The sequence below is a fragment of the Ursus maritimus genome, unplaced genomic scaffold (genome assembly GCF_017311325.1).
Source record: "Ursus maritimus isolate PB19 unplaced genomic scaffold, ASM1731132v1 scaffold_27, whole genome shotgun sequence".
NCBI lineage: Eukaryota > Metazoa > Chordata > Mammalia > Carnivora > Ursidae > Ursus > Ursus maritimus.
In genome coordinates, this window is record NW_024425230.1 from 28,610,884 (window position 1) to 28,636,493 (window position 25,610).

A 25,610-nucleotide genomic window follows, 5' to 3' on the forward strand; every position below is an offset into this window, starting at 1 on the left:
CCCACGTTGGGTATAGAGATTACTTAAAAATAGACTCTTAAAAAAAAAAAGTAATATACAGCAAATATGTTTGTAAGGCACAGAAGAAAGTCTGGAAGGCAGTACACCAGACCAACAACGGTGAGACCTTGGCAGAACAAGATTTAAGGGCAAAGAAGGAACTTCATACTTAACAGGACACACTTCTACTGTTTCAATGTTTTTGCCTGAGCAGATATTAAAAAAGAAAAAAAATACCTCATTCCATGACCCCTCACAGGCTGCAGGTAAAACTCCTCAGTGTGGCACCCAAGGTCCCTCAGGACGCAGCCCTTATGTGCCACCAGCCTGGGATCTCCCCTTGACCCGTTCTGAAGTCTAGACACAGCTGGATCCCTCACATGTCCCCCAAACTGCTTCTGGATCTTTGTCTGTGTGGTTTCTTCTCCTGGGCACGGCCTCTGGGCATCATCTTTCAAGTTGCTGTTCATGTGTCACCACCTTCTGGAAACTCTCCCTCAACACTCTGCCTTCAAGGCCCCCTCCATGGCCATGGTGACGACCAATGGTCAGGGAGCCCCACTGTGTGTCTGTGTCAGGGCTGTGCTGTGTGCTTTCCCCTGTGTTGACTGCTCTGATCCTCAGAGCAACCCTAGGTAGGTTTGTAATCACCTCATTGAAAAGATGAGGAAACTGAGGCACAGAGGGATTCCATGACTGGCTCAGTCACACTGCCGGTCATCAGCAGAGCCAATGAGTAGAGGAGGGGAGAGAGCCCATGAAGCCCTCCACCAGCACTGGACTTGCCTTGTTCTTGCCCCCCACAACCTGGGACCAGGGAGGTCCGCTGGGGCACCAGCCAGCCCCCCCATCCTCACCAGCCAGGGCTCCAGTGAACATCTGGCTGGCTGTGGGGCTGGTCTCCTCAGGGGCTGGGACCAGTGCCGTGAGGGGCTAGTGGGCCAGGACTGCTAGGGAAAGGGTCGAGTTTGTAGAGGTGTGACCCCTTCCAAGGCAAGGCCCCCACTACCCCCATGCACCTACTGTGTGCCAGGCCCTGGAGGGACCTGGCCTGGGAAGCTGGGGCCCTGCCTTCCACACAGCTGCCAGGTCAGACACAGAAAAGCCAGGAGCCTCGGGGGGCAGGGGCAGGAAAGAGCTGTAGGACGGTGCTCAGCGAGGGTGGTGGGTGATTTCTGATTGCAGTGACAGCAGACAGGGTGTCTCCATGAAGGAAGTGGCATTTGGGCCCAGCCTAGAAAGATGAAGGGGGTTTGGGCAGATGGAGTTGGGGAGGGGAACTCCAGGGGCCTAGAACGGCTTGAACAAGGGCCTGGAGGGGGGAAAGCGTGGGGAGGGCTGGGGAAGAGTCACTGGTTCTGGCTGGAAGATTCAGCAGTGGATAGGGAGGGAGGCGTGGGGGGGAGGCTTAGAGAGAGAGGGAGGGAGGGGGAGCTGCCCAGAGTCAAGGACGGGGTAATCTGGAGGGGTGGCTTGGCCTAGGATTTGAGCTTGTCAGGCAAGCTTCACCTGTGCACTTAGCAGTGTGACTGCGGCCTAGTTCCTGACCTTGCTTGCTTCTCTCACTTGTGTAAGTACCTTCCCGGACTGCTGAGAGGACTCAGCGAGACAGTGGTTAGGGAGGGGGAGCACAGTGTCCGAGGACAGAGGGCTGGCTCCTGGGGCCATCTGCCCGTGTAGTGTGAACTTGGGTGCGCACACGGTCACGGAAAGTATGCAAGTGCCATCCTGTGTTTACATTCAAGATAATGTGATTCCACACCCCTGAACCTTAAAGACAGATGAGAGGCAGAGCCGCACGATCTTGGCAGGTCCCCGCCTCAATTTCCCCATGTGAGTGGTGGGCCGAGGGCTGGGTGGTTTCTCTAGGCCTGGTTTTTCAGAAAGGAAAGAAGAAGGGAAATGGGGAAGAGGAGGAATCTGGAGGAACGTAGGATAATCAGGAGAGGGGAAGAGCAGGGATGAAGAAAGGAGAAGACCCTCCTTCCTGGGGCTCATCCCCTGCCCACCCCGGACCCTCGGCTTCCCTCACTCCTCTCACCCCCCATGCCAGTCTGAGCAGCCCAGCCCCACGCACTGACCGCCCCCCAGTCAGGTGGGGGCGTAAGAGTCAGAAGGCGACTCCTGCCCCCCGGGGCGAGTTCCTTCCCTGGCAGATACACAGACACAGCAGTGCGCAGGCCCGAAGGCCCGCACGCTCTGGGAACTCACCGCGCTGGGCTAGCGCCGGCTGAGCGGCACTGGGCCCGACCTCGCGCACCTGTTTCCTCTTGGATGAAATCGGTAAAAATGCTTTCCTTGGAAGGTAACATTATCAGCCCAGGGCCCCATACCCCATCAACCCTCCCCACACACGAGTCCCTTGGCTCACCAGGAGCTTCGGGTGGGCCGGGGGAGTCCCAGTCAGTTCTTGCAGGGAGAATGGCTCACCCGAGGCCCCCACACCTGCCATGGCACCATTCTCCTCACCTCTGACAGACCAGTGTCAGCCTCCCCATTGGGCCCCACCTCCAGCACCACCCCCTCCCACCTGCCTTCCGAGGAAGCTCTCAGTGCGGATCCAGGCCCTCGGCCCTCTGGGCCTTCCCAACCCCAGCTCTGATCACTGAGTGCCTGCTTGCTTGTCACCTCCCCCACCAGCCCTGTGGGCAGGGACCATGTCTGACCCATCTTGGCCATTCCAGAGACTAGTGTGGGGCCTGGCACAGGAATCCTGCCCACAGGCAAGAGAGCAGGCAGTGAGGATGGACAAACAGGGCCTTTCGCCCTTCCCACCCCAGCACCATTACTCTTTTTGCATATCCATGACAATGCTGGGCTAAGTGTGGGGCTGGGGTCAGGGCTCCATCTGGGACTGGGATCAAGGCTCAGTCTGTCCGGGATCAAGGCTCAGTGTGGGGGTACGATCAGGATTCACTAAAGGAAGTTTTCTGCCTCCCCACCACGAAGGGCTCAGAACTCTCCCCAGCCTTACCCACTGCTTGAAAACAACATACTAGGCCCGTCAGGTGCAGGGGCCTGTCTCCTGGGTCCTCGTTATGCCCACCGTCTACCCTGGCACAGCCCGTCCTATGCTCCACCCCACACAGCTATGCTGGGATTCCCATATTCCCTTTACCCCAGCCCCCACCTGACCCGAGCAGAAGTGGCCCAAGGCAGCAAGTACTTCCTTGCGTTTCTGACTGGCCTTCAGAATCACAGCAAGGATGGTCGTCCTTCTGGCACGGATGCATTCCCAAGTCAAGGAGAAGTGGTTTGCAGGTTACCTCAGATTTCTTGATTATCCACCCCACTGCCCTCACTCCATCAGCCCAGATAGAGCCGACAGAGGTAAAGGCAGCTCTGGCTGCACGCGCAGGTAAATGTGTCCACCGGCCCACGCCGTAGGTGATACCCGAAACGCCCCACCGCTCACAGCGCCTGAAATCCCTCCTCTGTGCTCCTTGCTTTCAGTCACCCTTGTCAAACCCCCCTCTGAAACCTCCGTTCTGGGTCAGTTTTCAGCTGTCTGAGTGCAGGCACTGTTGGATCCCTCAGCCCTGGGTGACTCAGGCCTAGCCCAGTCCCGGCACACGCAGAGCTCAGAAATGGGAGCTGCATCAGAGCTGCCTCCACGGGCAGCAGAGCTAGGCTTCCTTCCAAGAATGGGGGCTGCAGCCACCCCCCACCCCCACCCACGCAGCCAAGCCCCCCACCGTCTCTGTCTGCTACTCTCAAGCAGAGGGTCAAGTTGGTTTGCTGGCAAGACACATGGTTCTCATTTTAATTAATTAAAGAAAAATCTAATCACTGCATTAAACTTCTCATTACTCCACTTGAATACCCGTTAAGTAAATTTAATTACCAGAGGATTGGGTTTCCCAGCCTCTTTCATTAGCTTCTGATAAGATGAAAAGGGGGGAGCGAGAAGGGTAGGAAGGAGAACAATGTCATTCCCGACCCACGGAGGGCAGGGTGGGCACTGTACCAGGGCTGCCATGGTCAAGCTTGGGTGTCTCCCCAGGGACGGGCTCAGCCCGGGGCCTGGGGAGAGACTCTCCCACCCCAGCTGCCCTTAGGAAGGGGAAAGCCTAGCACTTGGCTGAATGCTTTAACCAAGGCCAGTCATGGTTATTTATAATTTATACCCCATCACCTTCTAAAAGAGTTTGAGGCTGCTGAAAACAGCACGAGCTGAAAAATAAGAAAAGAAATCAGAAGAAGGAAAAAATGAGAGAGAAACCAGAGGTAAGGCCACTGAGCAACTGTATGCCAGCATCCTGAGCATTTATTAGACATGGGCCACAAACCAGCTATGAGCTTCCTAGCAGCCAAGGCAAAGAGAGCAACATACTTCGGCACTGCTGCTGGAACCCACAGAGTATTCGTGAGGGAGTGCACACTGGACCTTGGCCTTTCCATCAGTAAAAAAGGAGTGGGGCTGGAGGAAGGACTAAAGGAGAGAAACATTGGCTGGGGCAGTGAGCAGAGGCTTCCTGGAGAGGGAGGGACCCACACAGGCCCTGAAAGAGAGGATGGGGTAGAGAGCAAGTAAGGGCATAGTAGGTGGGGGAACCACATGGCTGAGGTTGAAGGGAAAAACAAACAACAGAGGAGAAGAGGCAGGGCGCAGAGGGAGAACAAGTAGGCCTGGGGTGGAAAAAACTTCTTGAAAGGAGGGGATGAAGGTCCACCCCATCACAGACCCCAGGCCAGGCACCCCAGCTCCCCAGTGTGGACGGGACTGGCCCTGCTAGCTGGGGCAGAAGGAGCCAAAGCCAGAGCAGGCAACAGGCCAGGGGTCTCCAGGACTGGCCAGGTCAGGGACACAGGTCCTAACCTCTTGTACTAGATGGCGCCTGCCCAGAGCCCCTCCCCCAGCCGCTGGGAGTGTGGGCTGCTTCAGCTCACAGCACCCCCTTCTCCAGAGAAGTGCCCTCTGCCAGTGGGGGCCACTACAGGCACCACACACATGGCCCACAGTCAGCGACTGATTGATACAGGGTTACAAAAGCCCGGCCACTTTGTCTGGATGGCAATTCTATGGTGTGAACTCTATTCCAGGGCCCCCTGCACCAGCCCAAGGCTAGACTTTCCCTGAGACCATGACCTCACTCATTCCCGGCTCTCATTCCTGCCCCAGTTTCTTCTCTTCCTCCCTTCTCCCAAGAGCCCACCCTCAGTAAGTCTCATGTTCACAAATCCTTGTCTCAGACTTTGCTTCTAGGGATCCTGACTGACAATCCTCGCTCTGCAGCTCCTTCCAAGTTTGAAAAAAACAGGATGTTCCAAACTCCCCAGGAGGGAAATGGAAGGGGAAGAGAACAAGGGTTTACGGAGTACCTGCTAGACACCCATGCTTCCCACACATCATTTCAAGTAGCTCTCAAAGCACCCCTGTCCGGGGTTCATCATCAGAGAAGGAAACTGAGGCTCAGAGAGGCATAGGGATTTGCCCCAGGACATACAGCACGTCTGCATCTATCTGGGACTGGCTTCAAGCTGTCCAAGCTGGACAGACTCCACCGTTCATTTGTCACTTGCCTCCCTCAGTTGGGGGTGACTCCTTCCACCAGCTAGACCCCAAGCTTCCTTTTGGAAACACCCTCCCCTCATTCCTGGTCTCATGGTTGGGGAAGGACAGACCCTGACCCCCAGCCCCTTTATGTTTCCAGGACCTGTGGACCCAGTTAAAAGGTCAGGACGATCCAAACAGGGATCCAACAGGACCTAAGAGATCCACCCCAGGACTTTCATCTGTTCTATCAAGAAAACAGAATTTGTCTCTAACCCTGACCCCAGGTTTCAACCTGGAAGCATGCTGACCCAGAAACTGTTGGCAGACATCTTGTGACCATGTCATGTGAAATGCTCCTAGGAGTGGAGCCATCACCCAGGAAGAGAAACAGAGAAATACAGACAGAAAAGAGTTCCTGGTCATATTGTTTGAACCACTGGATCAAGCCCTGCCTGAAGCCCAAACTACCTCTGGACCCTTCAGTTACATGAGCTGATAATTTTATTTTATTAAAGCAGGTTTTTTGCTACTTGCAACCAAGGGGATTCTGACAGACAAAGTTCAGAAAGGTATCCTTGCTATTGCAGAGACCAAGAAGGCTCAGCTGAGTATCCCCAGGAGCCAGGGAGTGAGCAGAGTGGGGAGGCCACCTACCGTGACTGCTACTGTGCCCTTCTGAGTTCTGAAGTTTGCAGAGTCCCCAGGTTGGGGTGAGGAGTGGGCTTGGAAGCTGGTCCAGGGGTCGCACAGGGACAGAGCCCTGTAAATGCAGGTGGGAGGCTATGCGGCCTCACAGACTCAAGGCAGCCAGGACATGGCCATGGGATCCCTGGAAAACAGGAGAAACAAGAGTGAGCAGTGGGGCTTAAAGGGGACAGAGGGGCCCGTGGGTGCGGGGTAGGGCAGAAGGCAGCTACACTTTGGCAAATGTGAGACCAAAGCCAACCAAGTTTCTCTTCATTTCCTCACACCTTGCCTCTTATCTTCCGTATTCACTGCAGCCTGCCCCCTCATACCTCTCCTTCCCCCTGTGACACCTCCAGGCTACAGAAAAGCAACTGCAGGAGGGCTTCCCTCTGACAGGAAGGGAGACGTGGGGGGCAGGTGTGGCCGGAATCCCTGCGTAGCCAGCACGTGTGTGCCTGCTGGTTGTGAGAGAAGCAGCTTCACCCTCGTGCTGCGGGCTCACTCCTCACGGCTCCTCTCCCAGCAGGTGCCCAGAGCCGGCTTAGGGCCTGAGGCAGCCAGAGCAGGACAAGATGAGCAAGGTGGCCATCTTCTCTGCTCTCTAGTCTAGACCTCTAAAAGAATCCTAGAGAGGACACTGAGGGAACCAGTGATGTTTCAGGTGAGGGCAGAGAGCATACCCAACTGCCCCCCAGCTGCCCTCCCACCTGAGGAATCAGGAGACCACCTACTCTGTCTTCATGCCAGCCTGTGTTGGACACTGTCCCTGGCTGGGGCCACCCCTCTCGGGGCCCATACTCTTGCCCAGCTTCTCTTGGAGGCCACGCTGGGACCTCTGAGGAGAGAACTGGCATGGATACTTCAGACTCTGGACACTACCAGAGCTCCGGGCCTGTGCAAAGTCATGAAGCCTTGTTAGGCTCTTAAGGAGTCTTCTGAGCTCAGGGCAGCCAGCCTTCTTCTTGGTTCCATCAGAAGGCATGATGACAGAGATCTGGAACCATAGCACATTTGGGCTGACTGGATTTCTGGAAATGTCTCTAGACCAGCACAGTCCAACAGAGCTTCCGCACTGAGGGAATGTTCTGTGCCTGTGCTGCCCAGTGTGGTAGCCACTAGTCGTGACTGGATTCTGGAACGTGGACAGTGGACAGTGTGACTAAGAAACTGATTTCAAAATTTTTATTTAATTACTTTATATTTAAATCAAAATAGCCACAGGTGGCTAGTGGCGACCAGAGGAGAGAGCACAGCTCGGGACCAAGCTGCCCAGCCCCTGGCCACAGCACATGAGGAAAACGGAGGTCCACAGAGAGGAAGGGATTTGCTCAAGGTCACACAGACAGAGTGTGTGAGCGAGTGATGAGACACAAAGCCCAAAGCAGAACCTTGTTCCTCCAGCTCCCAGCGCCACTGCCCGCCCCACGTGGCCTCGTGTTCTCCCCCCATGCTGGGCCCCGTCACACTGGATGCCCTGCCTTTCCCACCATGGTCAGGACTCACACTGAGTGGCTCACTGCCGCTCCCCGAGCAGGCCATCACGCCACCTCAGAAGGGACCCACTTCTCCCAACCACTGCTGCTGGCCCGTCCCTCTGTCCTCCCAACAAAGCAGCCTCCATCAATGTCCCTGAAGTTGCCTGGGGAAATCATCTGGCAGAGGGAAGGGCTCCGGGCACACAGATGTTCATGGAAGGGTCACTTCTAACAGCGAGATACTGGAAGCTGACTAAACACCCCACAACAGAGATGACAAAGTGCATTGTGACACCAGGGCTCAATGGAATATTACACAGCCATTAAAAGTGACGAACACGGAGACTGGTAGTGACCTGGAGCACTAGTGACATTGAGCAAGAAAACGGAGAATATGGGAGGGTGGGGGCCGGGCGCACTGAGCCCACGCGCATACTTGACCCCCCACCCCGTGCCGCAGCATCGTGGGGGGCGGATGACATAACCACGTCACAGGCAGTGTCAGAGGAGCCACGTGTGCTCCTGGCTACACGGGGAGCAAGGGCAGAGCCGGGGCGCGAGCTCTTGCTTTCCGACCCCCAGGCCAGACTTCCGCAGCGGCCTCTTCGCGCCTGATGGCAGCATCACAGGGGCCCTTCCTTTCTGCTTATTCACTCCTCTTATTTAACCAGCACGTTTAAGGGCCCAGCACCTCACGCAGTGTGTTCGAGATGTTGACTCGCGGAGTCTGCACAAGAACTCTAAGGTGGAGCGATTAGGATGCCCGGATTTTTTTTTTTTTTTTTTTTTTTTTTTTTTTTGATGAGGAAACCAAGGTACAGAGAGATGAAGCCACTTGTCTAAGGTCAAGAGCCCCTTGTACCCCGCACACGTTCAGCAAGTTTCCAGCATTGTCTTCACAGGAAAAGGGCAAGGAGACACGGAGGGAGCAGCAGCAGCCTCGGGTGGGTGAAAATACAGGTGTGTGTGTGTTTTCCCTTTTAAATTTCATAAAAATTCTTGTTGCAATTGAAAGAAAAAAGTTCAAGAAATAAAATAAACGTCTCAAAATCTGTCTTTCAAAAACAAGCACACACACACACAAAATGAAAACATATCAAGGTCGAGCTCCTGACGCCTGCAAGAGACCTCCACTGCAGACATAATCCACCTTCCAGCAGCCAAGCTCAGGTCTCCAGGCTGCTCTGCCCACTCCTGTCGCCCCGGCCACTCCCGCCTGCCTGGGCAAGATCCTCACCTCCGAGGTCAGCGGGAAGCAGCACTGTGTGGAGCTGGGCTTCAATAAACACCTCCCGGCCCCGTCCGCACGGTGCGGCAGGCCAGCGGGCACGCTGCCTGTGGGCTCCTGCCCCTGGCAAGGGCTGACCTCAAGAGGCCACGGCATCCAGGCCTCTGCCTCCAGCTCCAGGCAGCCCCATTCCACAGGTGGAGCGACTGAGGCCGAAGGGGTGAAAGACCACAGCAAAGGTTGCACTGCTAAGAAACGGTGATACACGTACGTGCGCACACCGGTGTGTGTGTGTGTGTGTGTGCGCGCACGCGCGCACACGTGTGACCCATATGTTCACGCACGTCGTGTTTCAGGTTCAGGCCCAGCCCTCCCATGAGAGGAGCAGATGATCCCCAGCTTACCCACACACACTCACACGCACACGATCGCTGCATCGTTAACGGCTACTATATCCACAATTGTATAATCTGCTATTTCTCCTTTACACGTTTCTGGGTTATCTTTCAGTTTTTCACCACATACTTATTGAGCACTTACTGTATGCTAGGTGTACTAGAGGTGCTGAGGATTCAGCAAGTCTGATGCTCTCATGGGGCGGGGGGTACAGATGATAAACAAATAAACAAGGAAGATAACTGCAAAGAACAAGTACAATTAGGATCATCAAGCCAGGAAACAGGAGAGAGCGGTCCTGGGGTGGGGCCAGCCGGTGGGTCAGGGGAGGGCTCTGCGCAGGCGCCTACCTGAATTCGGACCTAGAGGATAAGGAGCCAGTCTCGCCTTGAGCAGGAGGAGAGCAGAGGCCGGTGGGAGGCCGGTGTTCTGAGGAGCAGCAGGCGGCCCCGGAGGCCTGGCAGGAAGTGGGCAGACGTGGGGACAACTGTGAGAAATGAGGCCGCAGAGGGAGCTTGGGGCCTCAGGGCCAAGGCCAGGCCCTGGGCTTCACCTCCCATGTGATGAAAAGTCACCAGGGAAGGGCTGTGAGGTCTTCCTCGTTGTGTGAAGGTCCTGGGGCTGCAGAGTAGAGGCTGGATTTACAGGAGGGGGCACGGGCGCCAGGGCCTGGTGGGCTGCACGGCACATGGCGACGAGGCCGGGCCAGGGGAGGGAGGACTCGCCGGATTCAGGGTGCGTGCGGGAGCAGGGCCAGCTCCTCCGCAGTTGGCGGGTGAGCTCCATGTGAGGGAGTGGGGGTAAGAAAAGGAACCAGGGATGACTCCTCTCTTCCACCACACACATGTCCTGCTTTTACCACCCCCCCATACAATTTACACGATTAGAAAATAACACCGCAGATGAGCAAGTAGCACCCCCCCACACCGAGTCTCGCACGCCCCTGAGGCATCTTACTTCCGGAGCCCCGGCTCTGTTCCCCGTCCTGTGTGTGGTGCATGGGGAGGAGCGGAGAGGTGGGTCCCCCCCTCAGCCTGACAAGATCCTCTGAAAAGGCCGGACAGGAGAGGGTGTGGGGGGAGGGGAGCTGGCCCAGAGCAGGCCCCCAGCTGGCTGGACCCAGCGAGGCTGGGGAAGAAGTAGGCTTCGCGGAGCCCTTGCTCCACCCCTGCTAGCCGTGGGACCCTGGGTAAGTTCTTCCACATCCCCAGGCTCGGCCCCCTCCTCTTCCACCACCATCCTCCCACACAAGGCTGTGCTGAAGAGTCAGTGAGGTGAGACATGTCAAGAACTGGCATTTATAAATATTAGCATCCTTCCCCTTTCTGTTTTAAAAAGGGGGCCAAAAAAGCCAATTTGGGCTTAGACTGGTAAGCTTCCCATCCAGTCTAATAGAAATTCTAGAAGTGCTGCACAGAACCCAGGAAAAACAATGGCAAGTTTGAGTTCACTTACCAAAGAATCCTGCAGGATACCTGTCTGTCCCCTCTCGGCTGTTGGAAAGGATGACATGTGTTCCAGCCAGGAGAGAGGCCCTCATGACATCCTTATGGAGGAGGCAGAAAGCTAGGGGCTGACTCGCTCAGCGGTTAGCGAAAGAACCATGTCCAAGAACGTGGGAGAGTGGGTCACACTGGCTCCTGGGGGAGGATTCGCCCCCGGCACCGGCAGGGCTGGTCCTTGGCCCTGCCTAGAACAACTTTTTTGGCAGAGGCTAGGATGGAACTTTGAAGGTAGGTCCAGCCTGAGAGGGCTTAGTTAGGGAGGCAGGGTTCCCTGTTCAAAGCCTTCCATGAACCCTAGGAATGGGCCACAGTATACAAGAGAAAGTTAGCAGAACCTGGGTAAGCTCCAAGAACCACTACACAGAGTGGCCAGGGACTCTGGTCATGGACTCTGTGGGGACACAGAGACTGGGTAAGCCAGGTGCTTCAGCTCTGCAAACAGTGCTGCCACTTCCAGAAAGCCATGCCCAGGTGTCTATGTACCTGTCTCAAAGGTCTTTGATAACGTGAAATCTGCCCATAGGGATCTTGACAGTAAGAGGCAGGCCTGGAACCCATGTTCACTGGGGAAGTCTCAAAAGGCCTGGGCAGGACGTTAGGTCCCTGAAAAAGACACTGAGCACTTATGTGCCCACAGAGCAGAGCTAAGCCCAGTGAAAAAAAAAAAATTCTAGGGAGACAGATTTCTGTCTATCATGAGAAGTAGTGAGCTCCTTGTCCCTGGGGACATACAAGCAGAAGTCTGGGAACCATGTATGTTGGGTGGGGACTTTACCCTAAATAGGGACGTTGTTTTCAGCCATGTGTCTCTTTAGTTCTATCAGCAGGTGAATCAGGGCTAGATTGTATGGATCAAAGTGGGTGTCACAGAGAGAGAAGGGAAAGCAAGGTAAGGACCAGAATAATAGCTATTATTGGTACTACATTATAGATTACTGCACGGTCCCTGTATTTTCTAAATGGATCTCCCGCCCATCCCATGAGGTACACAGCGCAGGATGATTAACCCCATTTACAGGATGAGACAACTGAGGCCCAGACAGGAAATGGGAGCAGCCCAAGTTCCTACGGCACATCAGCCCCAGATTCCTCTATGGCCCAACTCCTACAGGGCCTTCCCATCCTGCATCCCCAATGGTCACCCCACCACCACTGCCCCAGAAGGAGCCCGAATCTCCGCCTGGGGTTTCATCCAGCTGCCAAGACTCCTCATTCCTGGTGGTTAGAGGTTCTTTTCTGCCCATCCCCCTGGAACCTGGGAGGGGCATCTCAGCCCAGAAGGCTTCTCCTCCCAGGCCACCCAGTGCCTGCTCCTCCCTTCTCCCCACTTCTTCCCCTGGTAGGCCAGCCACAGCCCCTCATGTGGGTTCCTTCAAACCAGACCTGCATCCAGACACTAGGCTTTGCCCAGCAAATGAACTCAAGGAGAAGGGTCCCTCCGCCTTGCCCTCATTCTTCTCCTCGCACCTATGCAGGTGGCTTGTGAGTGGGAGATCCAGAGCCCACCCTGCCAGGCACCCCTCCTGACCACCTTCCCTCTTCCTAGCCGAGAGGGGCTGAGAGAGAGGGAGAGAGGGCATCTGGGCAGGGGAGGCGGGAGCATCTGGAGGAGAGGACTCGTGGGGCAGCCGCGCCTGGCGCCCCTCCTCGCCACAGCACGCCCTGAGCCCTCAGGATCCTTTTACTTTCCAGGTGAGGAAATGAAGGCTCAGAGAGATTAAGGAACTTGTCCAAATTCAAAATATTAAATGGAACAGAAGAAACAGCTTGTGAGTCCTGGAGTCAGGGTTTGAACCCAGGACCCACAGGATCCAAACACCTGGCGTTTTCACGTGCCCCCTGCGGCCGGCGCAGAGGTACAAGGCGGCTCCCACAGGCAGCCTGGTGAGCAGATGACAGGGGTGGGATGGCAGGACAAAGGAAAGACACAGGGCAGCAGGGATGGATGAACTGACAAGTGGATCCTGTAGGGGCCAGAACGAGACGGCTCCAGAAGCTACCCTCTTGATCAATGAAAGGTCACCGAGTGCCATCTGCCCCTCGAATCTAGCCACCAGTGTTCCCTGGATCCTTCCCCGGACATCCAGGCCTGAGCAGCAGATGGAACCTCCCGCCTTAGGGGTCTCCCCCTCATGGAGGGTCCCAGGCCAGGCCCCTGGGGGCCCGCCCTGGCCCAGGGGCAGGCGCTGGGCAGAGGGAGTAGGGGAGCCAGTTCTAGCCCGGGGCAAGGCCATCTGCCCAGCTTCCACGGGCCCACGCCCAGCTAGAGGGTCTGGCGTCCAGACTGCCCACCAGGCACAGCACACCCTCCGGCCCATGGGGCTGAGCCGGGCGCTCCCGTGCCCTGCTGGCGGCCAAGAGCAATCCGCCTGTCCCCAGAGCATGCAGGGTTTAAGCAACAGCCTCGCGACTGAATATTTAAGAAGGAAAATACCTTTTTTTTTTCCAAGAAAGAGAGAGAAAGGGAGGGAGGAGGAAGCCCGCAAAGAAGGAGGAGGGAAAGAGGGAGGGAGAAACGTACCCCATCACTGCAGTCAAGGTCACAGGCATCGTTGTGGGGCGGGCGCGGGCAAGGAGCCTTTAATCTGAGAGTTCAGGCTGAGGAAACTAAACGCTTGAAGCCGGAGTACATTACTGCCCTGAATGATCTGTCGGCTTCTATTAGGCTAAATATCTCTGTATAATGGGGAATTATCCTCTGAAAAGGCAAACTGCCGGCCTCTCCAGGGAGGGGGCGCGGCGGGAACCTCTAGTCGTGAGGGTTCTCCCACGGGAGGGGGAGGGAGGGAAGAACAGGACCAACTCAGAAAGCCACCCCCCACCCACACCCCCTCCCCGGAAAGTCACAGTCAGCAGCTGTTTGACGCTTCTGGCAGACGCCAGCCTCCCTCCCCCTCTTCCTCAGACTCTCCCTCACTCCCTCCACTAAGGAGCCTGAAAAGATGCCAGACCTGGGGTAGAGGCCTGGCGATGCCTTGGTGAGAGCAGGTGACCCTGGGGGAGTCCCTGAGCCTCTCTGAACCTCTGTTTCCCCATTTTTTAGGAGGCGCTAATAATCGCCACCTGAAGGCTGTACCCGTGCAGGGTATGAAGCTGGCCCAGGGCCCAGCAGAGTGGGCACCCAGGACAATTTCACACATGCTGTTCTGCCCACTGGTGAGGACCTCCCCCTCCAAGTCCCCTCCTCCTCCTCCTCACTCCTCACTGGGCAACAGCACCTCCTCCAAGAAACACTCCCTCCAGGAACCCCACTCATGGTATGTCCCACGGCCAGAAACCCACCTTCTGCCCCCCCCCCCGCCCGTGTTCAACAGTTGTGTGCCTGTGGACACTCCAGCCTTAGGGGTTTCCTCGGACCAGGGCAGCATTGCCTCCTTCCCATCCTCTCCAAGCCCCCTTCTAGGACAGGGCACCCAGAACTCTGCCCAGATTTAGGCTCGGAGGCAGGGCCTGGGTCCCCTGGAAGGTGACATTCAGGGGAAGGCGGTCAGCACCAGGGAAGCAGAGCCAGCAAGCCAGAAACCCCAGGACATGAGTCTGTGAGAGCAAAGTGGTGGGCAGACCATCTGCAAGACTGTCAGGGCCCAAGGCAGGGCTGGGGCTCAGTCAGAGCAACACAGAGGTGGGACTCAGTGCTGGGTTCCCTGCACAGAGCTGAAGTGCTGCAGGCTCGGGCCAGGAGGACTCTTAGGGGTCAAGAGGGGCAGCGCTGGTCTGGGAGGGGGCAAGAGTCAAATGGCTCTAGCTGGATGGGGAACAGGGCAGGAGGGCTAAGAGCCAGGCAGGGTGATGGTGCGGACCCTTGCTCTTCAGGATTCCTGAGCCACTCTCAGTCCGCAGGAAGCCCCTGGGACAATGCAGAACCCCTCACCACTGATACAGCCACTGCTGTTGCGAGGCACGTGTCTGGGCCAGGAAGGCCATCCTGCGGGCGATTCCAGAACCAGTGACTACAGCCCAGTGGGACATCAGAAAGGAAGGCCACTCTGAGGGTAGGTAGAGGCTGCTGTGTGCTCCCACGTCCCACTGTAGACCCAAAGGTCCAGCCCAAAGTCCTCACAGCCTGGGAGGGCAACTTACTCCTTGATTCATTCATTGATTCATTCAGCAAATGCTAACACTTTCTGTGAACTAAAGGTACAAAATTCCCAAGATCCTGCAGCAGGGAGTTCACAGTCTAATGGGACAAGTGCGTAGGGGGAGCCCACAGGGAGATAAGAGACAATGACTCAGGGACTATGTGACAGTGAGAGCCCAAGTTGCTGGGGTACAGGGTAGGGGGGCCCCCAATCCAAGGCTGGGGTTCTAGCAAGGCTTCCAGGGGAAGGGTCTTTGAGAAGGGCAGCAAGGATTGAAAGCAATGGGGAAGGGTCCTGCAGGCAGAGGGGCAGCCTGTCCAATGCCCAGGGGCACGAATGATGGGTACAGAGGCAGACAGCTCCTCTCCCCCAGAGAGGGCCTCGTGTGCAGAGACAGGGGTTTAGCTCTTATCCCAAGAGCCGTGAGCAGCTTGAAGAATAATAAGTGGGGCGTGACAGGCCCCAATCCATGCTTCAGAAATATCACTCCAGCTGCCCCCGGGTCAAGGATGGATGACACAGGAGAAGATAGGAAGCAGTGAAAAGTTAGGCCTGAGGCAGTGAGCAGAGGACAGAAGGTGGGGCCCAAGGCAGGCAAAGGGCTGGAAACGGGGGAAGGAAGCAAGAGGGACTTGGGAGGCCAAATCTGCCAAGCGAAGGCCGCAGTTCTAATCCTGCGGTGAGACAGCAGCAGTGTCCCACCCAGCATGAGGGGGCTCGGGGCCAGACAGCACTGTCAGACTTCGCGGGCCATTTCAAATCCAGTAGTTGCTTAGACCACACAACATTCAGGTGAGCCAGACAAGCCAGGGATGAATGACTTAGTTCACTAATTCAACAAGAATTTGTTCAGTGCCCGCTATGTTCCAGGCCTTGTTCTGACCTACTCAGCAGAATGGGAAACTGAGACCCAGGGGTGCTGCCCAGGAAGTTCCACGGCCACACAGGGTAGGTGGGCATCCACGGCTGCTGCCAGTCTCCAGTGGTGAGAGCTGGGCTGGGGCTCCTGCCACAGCCCGAGAGACTGCGGGGCTGACCGGAGATGGCCACTGCTCGGGGCACTCGTATCCCCAGACCCAGGGAATGGCTGGGAGCAAACGCCAGATAGGAGCCGTGGAAAGGAAAGGCCTGACAATGGGGGCTGGCTCGTGGGCCGGGACAGGAATGAGCCTCAGTCTGATGTGGAAGCACCTCTTCCTCCAAGACAGGGGGGAAGCCAGAGAGAAAGTATGAAGCGAAAGGAGGCAGGTTCATGGTGGAAAGCGCTGATCTCCTCTATGGGCAGGATGCCCGAAAGGGCAGGAGGGGTACAGAGAGGGAATGGCAGGGCCTTCGGGCACTGAGAGGAAGGGGCGTGAAGGCAGTTCCAGAGGGTAAGAGGGGCAAGAGTGGGCACATCAGGATGATCCAGAGCTGGACTGGACCCCCTGAGGTGGCTACAGGGAGGGGAGAGGCAGGGAGCCCCAGCAGGGAAGAGCAGGCCCCAAGACTGCCCTGACAGGTGCCCCGTGCCATGGCCTCAGGCTGCCCTGTGCTCAAGGGTGCTAAGAGTCTCCCCAGAGTGTAGGCTCCCAAGGGCCCAGCCAGGTGTCTGGAAAAGCCAAGAGCCACCTAGCTGCCTCCAACTTGCGCTGCCACTGATGGGAGCCCCTGGGTCAGCACAGGAGCGGCTCCTCCACACTGCTTCCCAGCGGGGACCTTAAGGCCAGCCTGTCCACGCCCAACACTTGCAAGCGGCTCCTTACTTCCCTGGGCCCTACTCTCCTCATTGCTAAGCCCGGGAAGCGCCCACCTCTCAGGGGCTCAGGTAGGGAGAGCAGTACCCAGTGTCCTGTAGGTGCACCCAGACACCTGTCCCCTTCCCATCCCTGGTGGCGGGGCCTCTTGGAGTCCAGTCCTCACAGAAGCCCCAGTGCCCGGCACACGCTTTTACTCAGTTAACTTTTACTGACCTGAGTCTAACTGCTAACCAGCTGGTAGCGCTGTCAGCGATCAGAGTCTTGCCCGCTGGGGAAGGGGCGAAGAGGAAGGAGGACATCGGAGGAGGACACAGCAGACGCCACAGGGAGCTGGCATGCAGCTGCCGCAGAGGCCAAGGTCGTGGGGGGTGGCAGAGGCCCGGTTCTCACCACACCCGTTAGGACTCCGTAACAATTAGGCATGCTGGCAGGGGAGCCGGTGGAGGGGACTGAGAGCTGGGGCTGGGGTGCACCCAACTGGAGGGCCCCTGGGACAATGAGCCTCCTGGCTGCAGGCCCCCTGCTCACACCCAGAGCCTCGTGAGAGGCTCCTCCTACTCCCTCTTTCCCACCTTGGAGTCCACCCCGCCGTGTGCCCTGCCCAAGCTAGAGCACTGCAAAGAAACGGAAATACGTCAAAAGGAAGGAGGAGCCACTTCCGGGAGAAGAGGCAGAGCCTGGAAGCCTTCACAGAGGTAGTGGCTTTTCACTGCTCTGGGCCTCACCCTGCTCTTCCATGAAATGGGACTGCTATCCTCCTCCTCCTCTTACTACTCCCAACAAGAATAGCTAAAGCATGTGAAGCACTAAGTCTGCGCTAGGCTCTGTGTGAGCACTTGGTGCCCAGAGAGACTGAGGTAGAGAAGAGCCCGAGCCTGCTCCGCTCCTAGACTCCCTTTCCCTGGACCGACTTGTGCACGGTCGACTGGGGTCTAGGCCTTGGGCGGCAGGCAAGGTGTATGTCACTGGTGGCCAAGGCCTGCGAGTTCCCAGTGTTGGTAGCATTACTCTAAATGGCCCTCCTGAGCTGGGTAAGTGGAATGGGGCTGGGGGCTGCAGGAGAGATGCTTCCAGAGCCAGGTCAGAGGCAACAAGGTCAGAGGCCACACAGCATCCGCGGTGGCAGCTCAGTTTGGCCCTCGTGGTGTACAAAACACCGGTGCTGAGCGTGGCCTATACCTGCGGCTTCCCCTATGCTGTCTTCCCAGGACCAACCTCACCCACACACCAGGTTCCTGAAGTTCTCGGGCTCTAAGCAGGCAGGGGTGGAGGAAGAGGGAAGAGGGGAAAAGCAGCTCTGGCCATAGCTGTGTGTCTATGCTGGAACTGCACACCAACCGGGCCGGTGTGATTATTCCCACTTAATGAGGAAACGGGCTCCCGCGGGTAATGCCCCTTGCCCAAGGTCATAGCTGGGAATGGCTGAGCTGGGACTCACACCTAGGACTGTCTGTTCCTAACAGACCAGGAGATGCCAAGGGCCAGAAAGGCTCACGGGGCTGAAGGTGGAGGACTTGTCAAGCATAATCAGCAGGCCCAGGAGGGGTGTTTAAGGGTGGACTCTTCCTGACACCTCTCCCAGTGCTGCAAGTTGTCCCATACCCAGGGCTGGCAGGGAGCCAGGCCGTTTGAGAAGATGAGGCAGGAGAAGGTGAGAGAGGTCTCTCCTTTGGTTTCCAGCAGCCTCTGCTCCACTCACTCCTGCCTGAAAGCATCCCATTTTCCTGGTAAGATGGGGCACCTAGGAGGCCTTACGTTGCCAATAGGGCTTGAGAAGGACCTTTGCATAGGGCCCGGGGTGGGGGGGCAAGGGAGTGTCGTTAAAGGGAGATGAAGCTCAGCCCAGAGCTATAAGGTCACCTGTGGGCTGAGGCTGGTGCAGGGAGAAGGTCGGGAAGGCCCAAGAGAACAGAAGTCACAGGGCCTGGACTCCCACTGTAGAGCACCATCCCTTTGAGTCCTCAGAGGTGTTCAGTTTCCACAAGCCTTCTGGGCCTGGGAGAGGCACCACATAGGAATACCGGCACTGGGAGAGAGGACGCTGAGGACAGCCCCTTCCTCTACTAACACACCATGTTTCTTGGCACAAGTGTGTCTCCCTCTCTGGTCCCCAGGTGCCCCATCTGCAACATAAGTTATCCAGCCCTAAAGGCTGGCGGACACCTAAGGGAGGTGGCAAGACCCCAAACAAGCCACCCCTCCCAGTGCCTGTATTGACTACAGGCTATGAGCCCAGCACGATCCTCGCTGGCCTTCCCTTATCCTCTCAACAAGGCCATGATGCAGATATCAGCACTCGATTTGCCAGGAGAGCAAACTGAGGCTCGGGCATAAGAAGGGACACTCCAAAGGTGTCCAGGAAGAACTGCAGACAAGCCCTATGGACCCGGTTTTGTTCAGCACTGGACAGCTCTTGCCTGCTGCCTTTCTGCCCCCCCCCCCCCCCCCCACTGCCCTATACACACAGCCTCAGCAAACTTCACCCAGCCTTCCCCACAGCTCCAGCTATGCTCATCTCTCCTGGGCTCCTGGCAGGGCTGCGATCAGTGCACACAGCCCTAATGGAGCCCTTGCTCCCTTTTACTTTTCTGACTTAAATCTCATTCTCTCAGCAGCTTCTTGAGGTCAGGGAGCTCTCCCCCTCTTTCCTTTCTATGCCCCAGTCTGGGTACATAATGGGGACAGGCTTTGGAGCAGGCAGATGTGGGAGAGAAACAGGCTGGGAAACTCTAGGCCCATCACTCTAACCCCCTGAGTTGTAGCTGCCCCTGCTGGGATATAAGATGATCCTGTCCACCTCACAGGCCTGCTGGGGTTTCCATCTCACAGGGCAGGTAAGCCATGCAAGGGGCTGCTGCTGACCCTCCCTTGATCCCCTCCCTCCTGAGACTTCACTCAAATTCTGGACCACTTCTCCGCCATGAAACTGTCCAAATGACTTACAAATGGGCAGACTTTTATCACTGAGAAATGTTTGAGAGGGGTCAGGAAGCCCCATGAGAACAGCTGGCCCAGTGCTCAGAATCCCACCTATTAGAATATGATTGCTCTGTGGGCTTATGAGCATTCAGTTTCCACAACAGCTTTGAGCTTGGGAGAGAGAACATCTAGGAACACTGACAGTGAGGGATAGGGCCATGGGGTGCTGGTCCCTCTGCTCTACTAACATACTATGTGGCTTGGCACAAGTGTCTTCTCCTCTCTGGCCCTCCGCCACCCCCTCTGTAGTATGAGGTGTCCAGGCCTACAGGATGCAGGGTGGCCCTCTTCACACTATTTCCTGGAGGCAGCAGAGGAAAATGCCTGTAGGGGTGATGTCAGGGGTGCTGGGAAGGACCCTCCAAAGTTCTCAAATTCAGGACCATGATATCCAAATGCCTCCACTCGGACTGCCCCCTTCCCTTCCCTTCTAACAAAGGGGCAAAGCCAAACTCCTGGGCTTTCTGGGGCCCTACCAACAAGCCCCACCCATTCCCAGCCCCTGGAGGACAGGACCTGCCTGCATGCCTTAGACCTTGGAGGAGCATCTCCTAGTCCATCCTCAGGCCCAGCTGGCCCACCCAGGGAGCTTCAGTCCGAGGAAGGCTGAACTGACAGCCCCCGGTGTATATAGAAAAGAGAGTAAGATTCCATGGGGTCCTGGGAGGGAAGAGCTCTGCTGAGAGCTCCCCTCTGCCCCAGGGAGGGATGCTGAGGGAGCCTAGAAAGGGGGAAAGGGACAGAGAGATTTATCCCAGCTCCACCACGTAACCGGCTGGCTGACTTCAGAAAGTCCCTTCACCTCTGAGTTCTAGTCTCCTGATCTATAAAATGGGGAGAATAAAACACACACACACAGTGTCTGGTACACGGCAAGTTCTAGAGGAGCTCCGGACATTATGACCTGATTCCTGGCCAGAGCTTTGGCCTTTTCACACCAAGGCCCAGAGTAAGTGACGTCAGCCTTGGGCACTTAAATAATAAGCCTCATGAGGGAAGATGAGCACTGAGAGCTCAGAGGGAGTATGGCTGAGGAGGGCACCGGGCCTGCCCCGATGGGACTCCACCTAGAGAACCAGGCTGAGCCCTGATCCTGGTCACACACTGAGCCTCAACCCTGCTCACATACGGATCCCTGATCCCAGTCACATACTGAGCCTCAACCCTGCTCACATACTGATCCCTGATCCCAGTCACATACTGAGCCTTAACTCCGCTCACATACTGATCCCTGATCCTGCTCTCACATGAGCCCTGACCCTGGTGACACACTGAACCCTGACCCAGTCACCAGCTACTGTGGCCAGTACACCAGAGGCCAATGTCATAGTTGGCCCTAAGGAGGGCTGCTGCTCTCCCATCTTCTTGTAGAAAATCTGCTGGGTTAATCTTTCATCATATGAACTGGCTCATGTCTGTGTGTGCCCCCTAGTCCCTTGTCCCTCCTCAGACCTTCCCCATGCCACTGGCTTCTGCCTTGATAGTGCCCCCCCAAGCCCACAACTAACTCACGATCCATCACTCTGGCCATGTTTTCCAGGCCCCCTAACCAGTTCTATCCCCTGACCACAACTCCACAGTCCAAGCGTTTGGTATGTTTTTCCTCTCTGACATCAGAAGATGGAGATCCTGGAATGCCTGAGGAAAAAGCCTTAGGCCTCATTCCTTCACTGGGCTCTCAGTCCAGGTGAGGTTACTAGGGGTGAACGGCAGCCCTAGGGCTCCCATCCTTGTCCGGTACTTTTTCCACCAGCCCTCTGACTGCCCCACCCAGTCAGCAGAGGAGGAGCCCCAGTGGATGGGGTCTGGCAAGCCCTAAGTCCCCTCCCAGGTCCAGGAAGGGAGGAGGAGGAGGCTGAGCCCCAGGAAGCCACCCTGTGCTAGGCTCCTCTGCCTCAGCTCAGGGCTAGATTTAGACCTCTTCTCAGGCTGAACAATTGAAAGACTTCTCTAGATCCCCCTGGCATAATGGGGGAACAGAGCTGAGCTGCCCTCCACCCTCCCCAGGGCAGCTGAGGCCTCCTAACCAAGGGCACTAGCAGTGTAATACTGGGGAGAGAGTCCGAAATTGAACCCAGGTGTGGCCCTGGGTGAAGACCAAGGTGGAAACCCTGGGAGATGCCCTCCCCACCCACACCTAACACCTTGCCACTCACAAAAGATAAGACCACATGAGGGTGGGGTCACCTCGAGAGGTGATGGCTCTGGGTTCATATTCTGGCCGGGCAACACCAGCCGTGTGGCCTTTCTGAGCTTCAGAGCCATCATCCGTAAAACGGTGATAAGAATGTCAGTCACCTGACTGCTACCATGAAGATCCTCACATCCCTGTCACCTCCCCTGATATCCCCCCCGATATCCCACAAACACCTCATCCCTCCTCTTCCAAGCCCTCTCCTCCTCTGCCAGCATCACTGTTTCTGTGCATGTCTCCACCATTGGCCCAGCTGTGCAAGCCAGAAACTGGGGAGCCCTTGGGAATCCTTCCCAATTCCCTCACTCCGACCCAGCACAAGTCCTGAATGTGTCTCCAACCCAACCGTCTCTCTGCACCTCCATCCCCAGCCAGGCCCACCACCTCCTGCTGGATACACCCTGTGTCCTTGTGCCTCTCCACTGTCCCCCCACACGGCAACCAGGGCAGTATCACTGAGCCCTAAGTTAGAGGAGGTCCCTTCCCTGCTTGAAACCCTCCATCAACTTCCTTTTAGAACAAGAAGCACCCACCCTCCTTACCATGGCCCACAGATTGTGCCTGACCCAGCCCCGCCACCTACCCTGACCCCACCTCCTCCAGCTCTCTTTCTCCCATTCCATGAATTTTTTTAAAAAGACTTTATTTATTTATTTGACAGAGAGAGACACAGCCAGTGATAGAGGGAACACAAGCAGGGGGAGTGGGAGAGGAAGAAGCAGGCTCCCAACGGAGCAGGGAGCCTGATGCGGGGCTCGATCCCAGGACTCTGGGATCGCGCCCTGAGCCAAAGGCAGACGCTTAACGACTGAGCCACGCAGGCGCCCTCATGAATTTTCTTCCAGCGCCTCAACACACCAAGGTTCCTCCAGGCATGGAATGTTCTTCACCCCTCCTTGCACAGAGCTTCCTCCTCATCATCCATCTGATTATAGGATGAGACACTGCCTCAGAGAAGCCCTCCCAGACTGTGCTGTCTCAGCAGGCCACCCCCACCTCTGTATTCTCTATCATTCCCTTGTACCACTTGTCACAATTTGCAATTACACATCTATCTGTTTGTTTACTTGTTTATTATCTGTCCCACCTCCACCCCCACAAAACCTGTGAGCTTCGCAAGGGAAGGGGCCACAGCTACCTTGCTGCCAGTGCCTGGAACATAGGAGTTGCTCAATGAACAGGAATCCCCCCTGAGGTTCATCACTCAGGAGCAGAGGAGAGAATCTGCCCTCCCTGCTTCGCCAGGCAGTCCCAGAAGCCGTATCTGGAGTCCCAGAGGAGGATGTCGGCAGACACTAGAATTGGCACAGCTCTGCCTCCCTGGCCAGAGCCCACAGCGGTGGCTGTGCCAGGATGCCATGCAGACCCCCTGCAGGAGACAGGGCAGCTGGGGGCTGACCAGAGCAGGGCCTGCAGCAAACCATGGCCGTATGTGTTGTGAGCACTGGGACCTCCTGCTCCAGCCCAAGGGACAGACTTCCAGGAGGAGGAGGTTGGGGAGGAGACACCTTCTGCCCTCAGATGAGCCTGTCTCAGAGGCAGGCAGGGCCCCTGCCCCTAGGGTTCACCAGTCTGGTCAAAGAGACTTAGCCATAAGGCCCAACCCTCCTATCATTCGATCTCTGCACAAATCTGTCCCAGGCAACGGGCACTGCTTGGGCACTGGGGGTGCCAGAGCGAATAAGCCCAGCGTGGTCCCCCGAGTGACTCCGGGGAGAGGCACCACACAAATGTAACTCCCTCCAGCCCATCTATGCAGGGCCTCCAGCGTCCTGAATGGTGAATAGGAGAGGGGACGTACACTCTGTGGTGGCAGTCCAGGGCTGAGGGGGCACAAGCAGGGGCACCTAGGCCAGACTGGGAGGGGGCGAAGGGATCCTGGAGACAGATGCTCCCTAGGAAGATGTCTGTGCTGACGAGGTTGGGGAGAGGTGCAATGGCTGGGAGGGTCTGGACAGGCCAGTACTAAACCCCGACTGCCCTGTCCTCCTTCCCAGGGGCCTCCTCACACACCCTCCCCCAACTCCGGACCACCAGGCCTGTGGTCCAGGGAACCAGATCTCTTTCCAGAGCTGTCCTATCACAGGCACAGCGGCCCCCTTCCCAAGGGAGCCACTCTGCCAGGCTCCGTAGACGTCACTGACATTTCCACATGCCGCCAACCCCTCACTGTGGCCCACCTAACTAGTCAGTGGGGACCAAAGTGGTCCCAGCAGCCTATCAGAATGCCAAAAACTGAAAAGGTCAGGACAGCAGAAAAAAGCCCCATAGGGGGGGTATCTCCAGTGAGGGGCACCCTCAGGCCCTCATTTCTCCCTCTACAGCTCCCCTGACACATGCTGGCAACCTCGGGGGAGGGTAAGACTTGGGAAGGAGCCCCAGCTGTACCCACAGCTCTGGTCTGGGCAGAGCTGGGAAGGGGATTAAGAGAAAGGAAAGCAATTATCCCTGTAACCACCCCCCAAAACACACACACACATAACCCCCTGGGCAGGGGAGGGGGGAGGAGTACAGGGGAGGAGAGCCACACTTACCCAGGGCCACCAAGGGACACTGAGCTGTTCTTAGTCTCTCCTGGGGCAAGGGCAACAGCATGGGTTCACTTACCACTATGTGCCCAACACCAGGCATCCCCCACCCATGACCACAGCCCATGCTCACCACGACCCTTGAAGAAGAAACAATCCCAATCACTCTGCACGTGAGGAAATAAGCTCAGAAAGGTCATGTGACTTGCCCAAGGTCTCACAGCCAGGGGAGAGAGGAGCTTAATTAACATCAGGTGAACCCTGAGACAGCAGGAGTTTAAGCCAGACACAAAAGAAGTCCCCCAAACAGGTCATACAGAAGCACTGATTCCGGGAAGATGATACCAAGAAGATGGGCTGGGGTCCCTTCTCAGGAGGGATCCCAGCTGGGCAAGGGGCTGAGGCCAGGCGCTGGACCTACTGACCTCAGGGGCCCCCCCTCGCTGCAGTTTTCAGGGGCCACCAGACAAGCTCCGCCAGGCTCCAGGAGGGTGGGCTTGGGAAGAGGTTGGACAGTCCCCCACAACAGCTGGGGGAGCTCTGACCATCACGACATGAGCACAAATCCAAGCCCAGGGCCCTCTGCAGCTCTGCTCTTTCTGTGGGAGACTATGACTTCCTGGGGCCACCAACAGAGACGAGGGTGCCCAGATCCCAGGGGACAAGGGGTCCGAGAGGATTAAATGTGGGAGGGGAGGAGCTCAGCCATAGTGGCCAAACTAGCCAGTTGTGAACCCTGTCCTGCGGTTTCGACACTGCCAGACACCAGCTCATCTAGAACCCCCATCTTGAGCAAGGTAATTACAGTTCTTCCTGTGTAATGAGATGGTTTTTAAAGGCCATTCAAAAGAAATGTCCTATAATGAGGTGAAGGGGTTTATAGTGCTACACGTCAAGGCGGCTCGTAATTGGTGGGACCGAGGCTGAGTCCTGGAGCACAGCCCTGCGAGTTCCGAACCTAAAGGGCGAGAAGAACAGGAGAGACTCCCAAGCCAGGGAGGTAAGACAGGCCCTCGGCCAGGTAAGTGTCTGCGACACCAGCAAGCTGCTGTACTCGGAAGAGCAGACGAGGGCACAGCGGGGCTGGAACCCTGTTGGGGCACGGGAGGCTGACGGAGTGGGGGCTGGGCAGGGGGAGAACCTGTCCATCACAGGATGTATGTCTGAGCTCAGGAGAAGGACGATGAATGTACCAGGTTGAACTGTCCCCCCCCCCCCCAATTCATGTCGACCTGGAACTTCAGACTGTGACTTTATTTGGAAACAGCAAATTCGTCATTCCAGAGGTCACTAGTCAAGACGA

The 25,610-nt window shown here is 56.7% G+C and overlaps 1 long non-coding RNA gene across 1 annotated transcript in view; it reads right to left on the reverse strand.

Annotated features, from left to right (window-relative positions):
• Positions 1-25,610, reverse strand: part of LOC103678971 — a 58,347-nt gene that overhangs the window by 7,246 nt on the left and 25,491 nt on the right. The window contains exon 3 of the long non-coding RNA XR_572787.1: positions 6,152-6,326. This is a non-coding gene — a long non-coding RNA (uncharacterized LOC103678971). The remainder of the gene's footprint in view (positions 1-6,151; positions 6,327-25,610) is intronic.